This window comes from Oncorhynchus mykiss, chromosome 15, assembly GCF_013265735.2.
Source record: "Oncorhynchus mykiss isolate Arlee chromosome 15, USDA_OmykA_1.1, whole genome shotgun sequence".
NCBI lineage: Eukaryota > Metazoa > Chordata > Actinopteri > Salmoniformes > Salmonidae > Oncorhynchus > Oncorhynchus mykiss.
This window is the reverse complement of record NC_048579.1, coordinates 71443891-71458096: the sequence shown is the minus strand read 5'-3', so window position 1 is coordinate 71458096 and position 14206 is coordinate 71443891.

Genomic DNA, 14206 nt, shown 5'->3' with positions numbered 1-14206 from the left:
TGATTAGGGCTGATGACTCATTCATGACAAACCCTTTGATATTGCCAACCACTTTTGTTTTTGTTGACAAGATTAGCAAACAACAAATGCTGAGCCTTTATATTGATGCATAACTGTAACGGTTTCCTTCCTGGGAAGGAGAGGAGGACCAAAATGCAGCGTAGTTCCTGTTCAACATGTTTAATGAAAGACGATAACGTGAACACTACACAAATACAAAATACAAAAGAACGTGACAATAACGGACCAAATAATGAAAGACAAGCACTGTGGCTTAGGATTCTGCAAAGTTAGTGTGGAAGAGGTGAAACAATTATTGCTATCTATAAATAAGGACAAACCACCTGGAACCGACAACCGGGATGATAAATGACTGAGGTTGGTAGCGGAATACGTTGCGACTCCTATTTGCCACATCTTCAATCTAAGCCTAGAAGACAGAGTGTGCCGTCAGGCCTGGAGGGAGGTAGAGGTCCTTCCGCTGCCCAAAAATAGCAAAGCACCTGTTAATGGTTCAAACAGAAGACCGATCAGCCTGTTACCTCTGCTTAGCAAACCTTTTGAAAAAAATGGTGTTCGATCAAATACGATGTTATTTTACGGAAAACAAATGAACAACAGACTTTCAGCATGATTATAGGAAGGGCACTCATCACGCTCGGCACTGAAACAAATGAACAACAGACTTTCAGCATGATTATAGGAAGGGCACTCATCACGCTCGGCACTGAAACAAATGAACAACAGACTTTCAGCATGATTATAGGAAGGGCACTCATCACGCTCGGCACTGAAACAAATGAACAACAGACTTTCAGCATGATTATAGGGAAGGGCACTCACCACGCTCGGCACTGAAACAAATGAACACAGACTTTCAGCATGATTATAGGGAAGGGAACTCATCACGCTCGGCACTGAAACAAATGAACAACAGACTTTCAGCATGATTATAGGGAAGGGCACTCATCACGCTCGGCACTGAAACAAATGAACAACAGACTTTCAGCATGATTATAGGAAGGGCACTCATCACGCTCGGCACTGAAACAAATGAACAACAGACTTTCAGCATGATTATAGGAAGGGCACTCATCACGCTCGGCACTGAAACAAATGAACAACAGACTTTCAGCATGATTATAGGGAAGGGCACTCATCACGCTCGGCACTGAAACAAATGAACAACAGACTTTCAGCATGATTATAGGGAAGGGCACTCATCACGCTCGGCACTGAAACAAATGAACAACAGACTTTCAGCATGATTATAGGGAAGGGAACTCATCACGCTCGGCACTGAAACAAATGAACAACAGACTTTCAGCATGATTATAGGAAGGGCACTCATCACGCTCGGCACTGAAACAAATGAACAACAGACTTTCAGCATGATTATAGGGAAGGGCACTCATCACGCTCGGCACTGAAACAAATGAACAACAGACTTTCAGCATGATTATAGGGAAGGGCACTCATCACGCTCGGCACTGAAACAAATGAACAACAGACTTTCAGCATGATTATAGGGAAGGGCACTCATCACGCTCGGCACTGAAACAAATGAACAACAGACTTTCAGCATGATTATAGGGAAGGGCACTCATCACGCTCGGCACTGAAACAAATGAACAACAGACTTTCAGCATGATTATAGGGAAGGGCACTCATCACGCTCGGCACTGAAACAAATGAACAACAGACTTTCAGCATGATTATAGGGAAGGGCACTCATCACGCTCGGCACTGAAACAAATGAACAACAGACTTTCAGCATGATTATAGGGAAGGGCACTCATCACGCTCGGCACTGAAACAAATGAACAACAGACTTTCAGCATGATTATAGGGAAGGGAACTCATCACGCTCGGCACTGAAACAAATGAACAACAGACTTTCAGCATGATTATAGGGAAGGGCACTCATCACGCTCGGCACTGAAACAAATGAACAACAGACTTTCAGCATGATTATAGGAAGGGCACTCATCACGCTCGGCACTGAAACAAATGAACAACAGACTTTCAGCATGATTATAGGAAGGGCACTCATCACGCTCGGCACTGAAACAAATGAACAACAGACTTTCAGCATGATTATAGGGAAGGGCACTCATCACGCTCGGCACTGAAACAAATGAACAACAGACTTTCAGCATGATTATAGGGAAGGGCACTCATCACGCTCGGCACTGAAACAAATGAACAACAGACTTTCAGCATGATTATAGGGAAGGGAACTCATCACGCTCGGCACTGAAACAAATGAACAACAGACTTTCAGCATGATTATAGGAAGGGCACTCATCACGCTCGGCACTGAAACAAATGAACAACAGACTTTCAGCATGATTATAGGGAAGGGCACTCATCACGCTCGGCACTGAAACAAATGAACAACAGACTTTCAGCATGATTATAGGGAAGGGCACTCATCACGCTCGGCACTGAAACAAATGAACAACAGACTTTCAGCATGATTATAGGGAAGGGCACTCATCACGCTCGGCACTGAAACAAATGAACAACAGACTTTCAGCATGATTATAGGGAAGGGCACTCATCACGCTCGGCACTGAAACAAATGAACAACAGACTTTCAGCATGATTATAGGGAAGGGCACTCATCACGCTCGGCACTGAAACAAATGAACAACAGACTTTCAGCATGATTATAGGGAAGGGCACTCATCACGCTCGGCACTGAAACAAATGAACAACAGACTTTCAGCATGATTATAGGGAAGGGCACTCATCACGCTCGGCACTGAAACAAATGAACAACAGACTTTCAGCATGATTATAGGGAAGGGAACTCATCACGCTCGGCACTGAAACAAATGAACAACAGACTTTCAGCATGATTATAGGAAGGGCACTCATCACGCTCGGCACTGAAACAAATGAACAACAGACTTTCAGCATGATTATAGGGAAGGGCACTCATCACGCTCGGCACTGAAACAAATTAACAACAGACTTTCAGCATGATTATAGGGAAGGGAACTCATCACGCTCGGCACTGAAACAAATGAACAACAGACTTTCAGCATGATTATAGGGAAGGGCACTCATCACGCTCGGCACTGAAACAAATGAACAACAGACTTTCAGCATGATTATAGGGAAGGGCACTCATCACGCTCGGCACTGAAACAAATGAACAACAGACTTTCAGCATGATTATAGGGAAGGGCACTCATCACGCTCGGCACTGAAACAAATGAACAACAGACTTTCAGCATGATTATAGGGAAGGACCCTCATCACGCTCGGCACTGAAACAAATGAACAACAGACTTTCAGCATGATTATAGGGAAGGGCACTCATCACGCTCGGCACTGAAACAAATGAACAACAGACTTTCAGCATGATTATAGGGAAGGGCACTCATCACGCTCGGCACTGAAACAAATGAACAACAGACTTTCAGCATGATTATAGGGAAGGGCACTCATCACGCTCGGCACTGAAACAAATGAACAACAGACTTTCAGCATGATTATAGGGAAGGGCACTCATCACGCTCGGCACTGAAACAAATGAACAACAGACTTTCAGCATGATTATAGGAAGGGCACTCATCACGCTCGGCACTGAAACATGATTGGCTGGATAATAATGGATAATAATACCTGAAGAAACAGCTGTTTTGTTAGGCTTCAGTGCGGTCTTTGACATCATTGATCATAATGTATTACTGAAGAAACAGCTGTTTTGTTAGGCTTCAGTGCAGTCTTTGACATCATTGATCATAATGTATTACTGAAGAAACAGGTGTTTTGTTAGGCTTCAGTGCAGTCTTTGACATCGTTAATCAATCATAATCATCCCTATACCAGTCTGCTGTTCCCACATGCTTCAAGAGGGCCACCATTGTTCCTGTTCCCAAGAAAGCTAAGGTAACTGAGCTAAACGACTACCGCCCCGTAGCACTCACTTCCGTCATCATGAAGTGCTTTGAGAGACTAGTCAAGGACCATATCACCTCCACCCTACCTGACACCCTAGACCCACTCCAATTTGCCTACCGCCCAAATAGGTCCACAGACAATGCAATCTCAACCACACTGCACACTGCCCTAACCCATCTGGACAAGAGGAATACCTATGTGAGAATGCTGTTCATCGACTACAGCTCGGCATTCAACACCATAGTACCCTCCAAGCTCGTCATCAAGCTCGAGACCCTGGGTCTCGACCCCGCCCTGTGCAACTGGGTACTGGACTTCCTGACGGGCCGCATCCCAGGTGGTGAGGGTAGGCAACAACATCTCCACCCCGCTGATCCTCAACACTGGGGCCCCACAAGGGTGCGTTCTGAGCCCTCTCCTGTACTCCCTGTTCACCCACGACTCCGTGGCCACGCACGCCTCCAACTCAATCATCAAGTTTGCGGACGACACAACAGTGGTAGGCTTGATTACCAACAACGACGAGACGGCCTACAGGGAGGAGGTGAGGGCCCTCGGAGTGTGGTGTCAGGAAAATAACCTCACACTCAACGTCAACAAAACTAAGGAGATGATTGTGGACTTCAGGAAACAGCAGAGGGAACACCCCCCTATCCACATCGATGGAACAGTAGTGGAGAGGGTAGTAAGTTTTAAGTTCCTCGGCATACACATCACAGACAAACTGAATTGGTCCACTCACACAGACAGCATCTTGAAGAAGGCGCAGCAGTGCCTCTTCAACCTCAGGAGGCTGAAGAAATTCGGCTTGTCACCAAAAGCACTCACAAACTTCTACAGATACACAATCGAGAGCATCCTGGCAGGCTGTATCACCGCCTGGTACGGCAACTGCTCCGCCCACAACCGTAAGGCTCTCCAGAGGGTAGTGAGGTCTGCACAACGCATCACCGGGGGCAAACTACCTGCCCTCCAGGACAACTACACCACCCGATGTTACAGGAAGGCCATAAAGATCATCAAGGACAACAACCACCCGAGCCACTGCCTGTTCACCCCGCTATCATCCAGAAGGCGAGGTCAGTACAGGTGCATCAAAGCTGGGACCGAGAGACTGAAAAACAGCTTCTATCTCAAGGCCATCAGACTGTTAAACAGCCACCACTAACATTGAGTGGCTGCTGCCAACACACTGACTCAACTCCAGCCACTTTAATAATGGGAATTTATGGGAAATTATGTAAAATATATCACTAGCCACTTTAAACAATGCTACCTAATATAATGTTTACATACCCTACATTATTTATCTCATATGTATACGTATATACTGTACTCTATATCATCTACTGCATCCTTATGTAATACATGTATCACTAGCCACTTTAACTATGCCACTTTGTTTACATACTCATCTCATATGTATATACTGCACTCAATACCATCTACTGTATCTTGCCTATGCCGCTCTGTACCATCACTCATTCATATATATTTTTATGTACATATTCTTTATCCCCTTACACCACATATGTCAGAGTCAAGGCCCGCGGGCCACATCCGGCCCGCAAGAAGGTTTTTTACGGCCCCTGGGATGATCTTGATTTATTATTAGAACCGGCCCGCAGCAAGCCGGCAGCCCGCAGATCTTTTACACGCACCAATACTACATTTCCCACAATGCAAAGGTGACGCACCGAGCAGTAGGCTGCTTCATTTCAGTATTTATTGGCACAGCAGTCGTCAGCATCACAGTAAAATTAACTTTCAGATACCCATCAAAAATGGCAAAACGGAAGGTGGATACTGAGAACCGGGGGTTTCAAACAAGGTGGGAGTCGGAGTATATGTTCACGAAGGTAGCTGGAAAACCTGTGTGTCTTCTGTGTGGAGAAAGTGTGGCGGTACTGAAAGAGTATAATCTGAGACGACATTATGAAACGAAACACGCGGACACACACGCGGACGCAACTGTCAAGGCCAGTTTTATTTTGGCAGAAGAGATCGCTAAATCAGCCCGGCCATTTACGGAGGGGGATTTCATCAAAAACTGCATGATTAAAGTTTGTGACGAAGTTTGCCCAGAAAAAAGGCAACTCTTTTTAAATGTGAGTCTGAGCAGAAACACCATTGCCGAGAGAGTAGACCAGTTGTCCATCAATCTAAAAGAGCAGCTTGTGAAAAAGGGAAAAGATTTTATTGCATATTCCTTGGCTGTGGATGAGAGCACCGACATTTCTGACATTGCCCAGTTGTCAATTTTCATCCGCGGAGTGGACTCCAACCTAAGCGTGACAGAGGAGTTTTTGGCTTTACGTCCTATGCATGGCACAACTACGGGGCATGATTTGTATGAAGAGGTGTCAAGATGTGTAAATGAGATGGAGCTGCCTTGGGAAAAACTCGTGGGTTTGACAACCGACGGAGCACCTGCGATGTGTGGACACAGGAGCGGACTGGTGGCGAAGATACGGGAAAAGATGCAAGAGGAAAACGCGACAGGTGAGCTGACAGCTTATCATTGTATCATACACCAGGAAGCGTTGTGCGGTAAAGCCTTGAAAATGGAGCATGTAATGAGCATCATCACGCGCACAGTTAACTTTATCAGAGCCAAAGGTTTGAATCACCGCCAGTTCAAGGCATTTCTGACGGAGTTAGAAACGGAGCATGGTGATTTGCCTTATCACACAGAGGTGCGATGGCTAAGCCAGGGAAAGGTGCTTCAAAGATGTTTCGAGCTTCGTGAGGAGATTTGTCTGTTCTTGGACAGCAAAGGGAAAGACACAACACAACTCCGAGACGAAATGTTTCTGTGTGAAATGGCTTTTCTGTGTGACATTACGAGTCATCTGAATGCAATAAACTTGCAGCTGCAGGGTCGGGATCGTGTCATCTCTGATATGTACAGTACAGTGAAGGCATTTAAAACCAAACTGACTCTGTGGGAGACGCAGATGCGGAAAGAAAATTTGAGCCACTTTCCCAGCTGCCAGACCATGAAAGAGAAGCTCTCTACCAGTGCGTTCCCGAGCACACAGTTGGCTGATAAAATAGGTATGCTTGCCGCTGACTTTCGACGCCGATTTGCTGACTTTGAAGCACAAAAAAGCAGGTTGGAACTGCTCGGTAACCCATTTGCTGTTGACGTGGAAAGCTCACCACCAAACCTCCAAATGGAGTTGATTGACCTCCAATGCAATGATGCACTGAGGGCAAAATATGCGGCAGTGGGTGCTGCGGAGTTCGCCCGTTTCCTCCCCGGCACAATGCCCCAGCTGCGCATCCAGGCTGCTCAAACGTTGTCTATGTTTGGCAGCACATACCTGTGTGAACAACTGTTTTCTTTGATGAACCTGAACAAAACATCACACAGAAGTCGACTTACTGCTGAACACCTCCACTCAATTCTGAGGATTTCTTCAGCTCAGAGCCTTACCCCGAACATTGATGAACTTGTGGAAAAGATGGGACACCACCAAGTATCACCCTCAACCTCAAACAAGTGAACATTACTGTGCAATCACATATTTAGAGTTTTTACTCAGTTCAAGTTTAAAAGTTAAAATTTAATATTTGTTTTCACTGCATGTTACTTCTCCTTAAACAAAGTGTTGTTTTTGATTAATAGATTTTTGCACTTTATTTTTTTGTATTTCAATCCAATTATATTTTAAAAATATTTCAGTTGAGTGGATGATAGAAAATTGCTATTATTGTTTTTTCTTTGAAGTAAATTTAGCCCACTTTTGCTAAAATAGAAAATATAGTCTACTGATGGTGCCTTGAATACCGGTTTCTTTCATTTAATGTTCATGTTATGGGGATATTTATATAAAGGAAATTTGTCTTTTGTGTCTGTTGAAAATTAAAGATTACTGACAGAGCCATAAGAAAATATTGCTTTATTTATCTGATCATATTGTAATATATTTGTTAGGTTTTCAGTAGGTTCAATTAGGTTCACTAGACTATATGCGTCATTTAAAAATTTTTCAATGAACATTCGAACAGTCCGGCCCTCGTCTTGTAGCTGATTTTTTTATTTGGCCCTCCGTCCATTTGACTTTGACACCCCTGCCTTACACTGTGTACAAGACAGTAGTTTTGGAATTGTTAGTTAGATTACTTGTTGGTTATTACTGCATTGTCGGAACTAGAAGCACAAGCATTTCGCTACACTCACATTAACATCTGCTAACCATGTGTATGTGACAAATAAAATTTGATTTGATTTGATTTCATAATGTATTACTGAAGAAACAGGTGTTTTGTTAGGCTTCAGTGCAGTCTTTGACATCATTGATCATAATGTATTACTGAAGAAACAGGTGTTTTGTTAGGCTTCAGTGCAGTCTTTGACATCATTGATCATAATGTATTACTGAAGAAACAGGTGTTTTGTTAGGCTTCAGTGCAGTCTTTGACATCATTGATCATAATGTATTACTGAAGAAACAGCTGTTTTGTTAGGCTTCAGTGCAGTCTTTGACATCATTGATCATAATGTATTACTGAAGAAACAGGTGTTTTGTTAGGCTTCAGTGCAGTCTGACATCATTAATCATAATGTATTACTGAAGAAACAGGTGTTTTGTTAGGCTTCAGTGCAGTCTTTGACATCATTGATCATAATGTATTACTGAAGAAACAGGTGTTTTGTTAGGCTTCAGTGCAGTCTGTGACATCATTAATCATAATGTATTACTGAAGAAACAGGTGTTTTGGATTAATAACATCCTCTGCCTTATCATGGATGGACAATACAACACAAAGGGGTTTCTTTAATAGAAGCCTCTCTAATGCAAATTTGGTGTACAAATGTGGTGTACTGCAGGGCAGCCTGCTTGGACAATTATTGGTCTTTGTGTTTACTAATGACCTTCCACTGACCTTGAATTAAGCCCGTGTGTCTATGTACGCTGACGACTCAACCATATACACACGTCGGCTGCAACTGTAAAATAAATACCTGACACCCTTAATATAGAGCTCCAGTCAGTTTTAGAATGGTTAACTAGCAACAGGCTGGTGCTAAATATCTCAAAAACAAATCACTCGCTCAACCTTAAACCTCACCTGGACCTATTATTGAATAATGTGGCTATTGAGAAAGTTGAGGAGACTAAACTGCTGGGTGTCACCCTAGATAGAAAGCTATCATGTCAAAACATATACTCAATGGTTACTAAAATGGGAAGAAGTCTGTCCATGATAAGGCGTTGTTCTGCGTTCTTGATATCTCAGTGAACCAGACAGCTCCTACAGACCCTAGTTTTGTCTCACCTGGACTACTGCCCAGTTGTGTGGTCAGGTGCGGCAAAGAAGGTCATAGGTCGATTGCAGTTTGTCCAGAACAGAGCAGCACGTATTGCACTCAGATGTACACAGAGGGTGAATGTCAATGACATGCATGTCAATCTCTCCTGGCTCAAAGTTGAGGAGTGATTGACTGCATCACTATTGATCTTTGTGCAAGGTGTCTATGTGTTGAACTGTCTGTTCAAGCAGTTGGAACACAGTTCAGACACTCATCGGTACAACACAAGACATGCAACCAGAGGTCTCTTCACAGTCCCCAGGTCCAGAACAGAGGCTGGGAAACACACAGTTTTAAACAGAGCCATGACTACATGGAACTCTCTGCCTCCCCAGGTCACTCAAGCAGCAATAAAACCAGATAATAGAACACCTTACGGCACAACATGGACTGTGAAGAAACACAGACATTTTGATGCATTACGTATTGTATTATGTATTGTATTGTGTATTGTATTATATATTGTATTATATATTGTATTATATTGTATTATGTATTGTATTATATATTGTATTATATATTGTATTATGTATTGTATTGTGTATTGTATTATATATTGTATTATATATTGTATTATATTGTATTATGTATTGTATTATATATTGTATTATATATTGTATTATATATTGTATTATATTGTATTATGTATTGTATTATATATTGTATTATATATTGTATTATGTATTGTATTGTGTATTGTATTATATATTGTATTATATATTGTATTATATTGTATTATGTATTGTATTATATATTGTATTATATATTGTATTATGTATTGTATTGTGTATTGTATTATATATTGTATTATGTATTGTATTATATATTGTATTATATTGTATTATGTATTGTATTATATATTGTATTATATATTGTATTATATATTGTATTATATTGTATTATATATTGTATTATATATTGTATTATATTGTATTATGTATTGTATTATATATTGTATTATATATTGTATTATATATTGTATTATATTGTATTATATATTGTATTATATATTGTATTATATTGTATTATGTATTGTATTATATATTGTATTATATATTGTATTATGTATTGTATTGTGTATTGTATTATATATTGTATTATGTATTGTATTATATATTGTATTATATTGTATTATGTATTGTATTATATATTGTATTATATATTGTATTATGTATTGTATTATGTATTGTATTATATTGTATTATGTATTGTATTATATATTGTATTATGTATTGTATTATGTATTGTATTATATATTGTATTATATATTGTATTATGTATTGTATTATATATTGTATTATGTATTGTATTGTGTATTGTATTATATATTGTATTATGTATTGTATTATATTGTATTATATATTGTATTATATATTGTATTATATATTGTATTATGTATTGTATTATATATTGTATTATGTATTGTATTATATATTGTATTATGTATTGTATTGTGTATTGTATTATATATTGTATTATGTATTGTATTATATATTGTATTATATTGTATTATATATTGTATTATGTATTGTATTATATATTGTATTATATATTGTATTATATATTGTATTATATATTGTATTGTGTATTGTATTATGTATTGTATTATGTATTGTATTATATATTGTATTATATATTGTATTATGTATTGTATTATGTATTGTATTATATTGTATTATGTATTGTATTATATATTGTATTATGTATTGTATTATGTATTGTATTATATATTGTATTATATATTGTATTATGTATTGTATTATATATTGTATTATGTATTGTATTGTGTATTGTATTATATATTGTATTATGTATTGTATTATATATTGTATTATATATTGTATTATGTATTGTATTATATATTGTATTATGTATTGTATTGTGTATTGTATTATATATTGTATTATGTATTGTATTATGTATTGTATTATATTGTATTATATATTGTATTATGTATTGTATTATGTATTGTATTATATTGTATTATATATTGTATTATATATTGTATTATGTATTGTATTATATATTGTATTATGTATTGTATTGTGTATTGTATTATATATTGTATTATGTATTGTATTATATATTGTATTATGTATTGTATTATATATTGTATTATGTATTGTATTGTGTATTGTATTTTGTATTGTATTATATATTGTATTATGTATTGTGTTATGTATTGTATTATATATTGTATTATATATTGTATTGTGTATTGTATTATGTATTGTGTTATGTATGTGATAGGTGGTTGGGATACCACTGTGATACAGTTTGTGTTTGTCTCGCCTGTCTATCTCCAGGTAAATGCACTAGCTGTGGGTTTCTCTGGATGGGAGTGTCTGCTGAATGGTTAAATTGTCATGTAAATGTAGTGCTATTTATATTTATGTATATTATGACTTTGATTTGTTGTGTTGTTTCCTGTTTGGACCCCAGGAAGAGTAGCCGTTGCCTCGGCAACAAGTAATTGGGGATCCTAAAAAACACCAAATACTAAATGGGACTCTATTCCCTTTGTAGTGCAAAACCTTTGACCAGGGCCCATAAGGCCCTTAAGGCAACACTTGAATAGTCTGATAAGATTTCCAGAACATCTATAGATCCACTGTACTGCCTCATTCAGAGAGGTTCACTGTTTTACTCCCCATCTATAACCTCCTGTGTGTAACCTCCTGTGTGTAACCTCCTGTGTGTAACCTCCTGTGTGTAACCTCCTGTGTGTAACCTCCTGTGCGTAACCTCCTGTGCGTAACCTCCTGGGCGTAACCTCCTGTGCGTAACCTCCTGTGCGTAACCTCCTGTGTGTAACCTCCTGTGTGTAACCTCCTGTGTTTCTCTCTGCCCTGACAGTGTTTTAATTTGTGGCCTGTGGCTCCTTCAGTTAAGGATTCCTGCCTGTCTGCTTTGAGACAAGGAAATGAAGTGTATTTTGTTGTGAAGGTGTGTGGTAATGTACTGTTTGGACTCATTGGGATATCAAGACACTTGACTGGTATTATAATGATGCAATGACAATATATGTTTTTTTTTTCATCTCCAAATGTCCTGTGTAATCTCTTCATTATCATAATCATTTATCTTCCACCATGGAGCCAAATACTACCAGCTGCCATTGTTTATTTATCTTCATACTGTAACAGAATACATTTGTTTGTTATTTATTGTTGTTGTAATGCCAGTGTTTGTAACCCTATTGATTCTGTGGTGTGTGGAGTTCTCAGCCACTAGATGGAGACGTCCTCATGTATGATATTGTTGCTGGAGCTACAGCAGATCTTCCAGACCACAACACTGGTCAGAATATACAGAGAGCAGATGTGTCTGTGTTGTTGCTGGAGCTACAGCAGATCTTCCAGACCACAACACTGGTCAGAATATACAGAGAGCAGATGTGTCTGTGTTGTTGCTGGAGCTACAGCAGATCTTCCAGACCACAACACTGGTCAGAATATACAGAGAGCAGATGTGTCTGTGTTGTTGCTGGAGCTACAGCAGATCTTCCAGACCACAACACTGGTCAGAATATACAGAGAGCAGATGTGTCTGTGTTGTTGCTGGAGCTACAGCAGATCTTCCAGACCACAACACTGGTCAGAATATACAGAGAGCAGATGTGTCTGTGTTGTTGCTGGAGCTACAGCAGATCTTCCAGACCACAACACTGGTCAGAATATACAGAGAGCAGATGTGTCTGTGTTGTTGCTGGAGCTACAGCAGATCTTCCAGACCACAACACTGGTCAGAATATACAGAGAGCAGATGTGTCTGTGTTGTTGCTGGAGCTACAGCAGATCTTCCAGACCACAACACTGGTCAGAATATACAGAGAGCAGATGTGTCTGTGTCTCGGAATCTACATTCTAATCCCAGAAGGAAGAGAGCTGTAATTAATACTGTTGTACAGCACCTCTCTGGTGTTTAGGTTGTAACCCATAATAAATACTGTTGTAAAGCACCTCTCTGGTGTTTAGGTTGTAACCCATAATAAATACTGTTGTACAGCACCTCTCTGGTGTTTAGGTTGTAACCCATAATAAATACTGTTGTACAGCACCTCTCTGGTGTTTAGGTTGTAACCCATAATAAATACTGTTGTACAGCACCTCTCTGGTGTTTAGGTTGTAACCCATAATAAATACTGTTGTACAGCACCTCTCTGGTGTTTAGGTTGTAACCCATAATAAATACTGTTGTACAGCACCTCTCTGGTGTTTAGGTTGTAACCCATAATAAATACTGTTGTACAGCACCTCTCTGGTGTTTAGGTTGTAACCCATAATAAATACTGTTGTACAGCACCTCTCTGGTGTTTAGGTTGTAACCCATAATAAATACTGTTGTACAGCACCTCTCTGGTGTTTAGGTTGTAACCCATAATAAATACTGTTGTACAGCACCTCTCTGGTGTTTAGGTTGTAACCCATAATAAATACTGTTGTACAGCACCTCTCTGGTGTTTAGGTTGTAACCCATAATAAATACTGTTGTAAAGCACCTCTCTGGTGTTTAGGTTGTAACCCATAATAAATACTGTTGTACAGCACCTCTCTGGTGTTTAGGTTGTAACCCATAATAAATACTGTTGTACAGCACCTCTCTGGTGTTTAGGTTGTAACCCATAATAAATACTGTTGTACAGCACCTCTCTGGTGTTTAGGTTGTAACCCATAATAAATACTGTTGTACAGCACCTCTCTGGTGTTTAGGTTGTAACCCATAATAAATACTGTTGTACAGCACCTCTCTGGTGTTTAGGTTGTAACCCATAATAAATACTGTTGTACAGCACCTCTCTGGTGTTTAGGTTGTAACCCATAATAAATACTGTTGTACAGCACCTCTCTAGTGTTTAGGTTGTAACCCATAATAAATACTGTTGTACAGCACCTCTCTGGTGTTTAGGTTGTAACCCATAATAAATACTGTTGTACAGCACCTCTCTGGTGTTTAGGTTGTAACCCATAA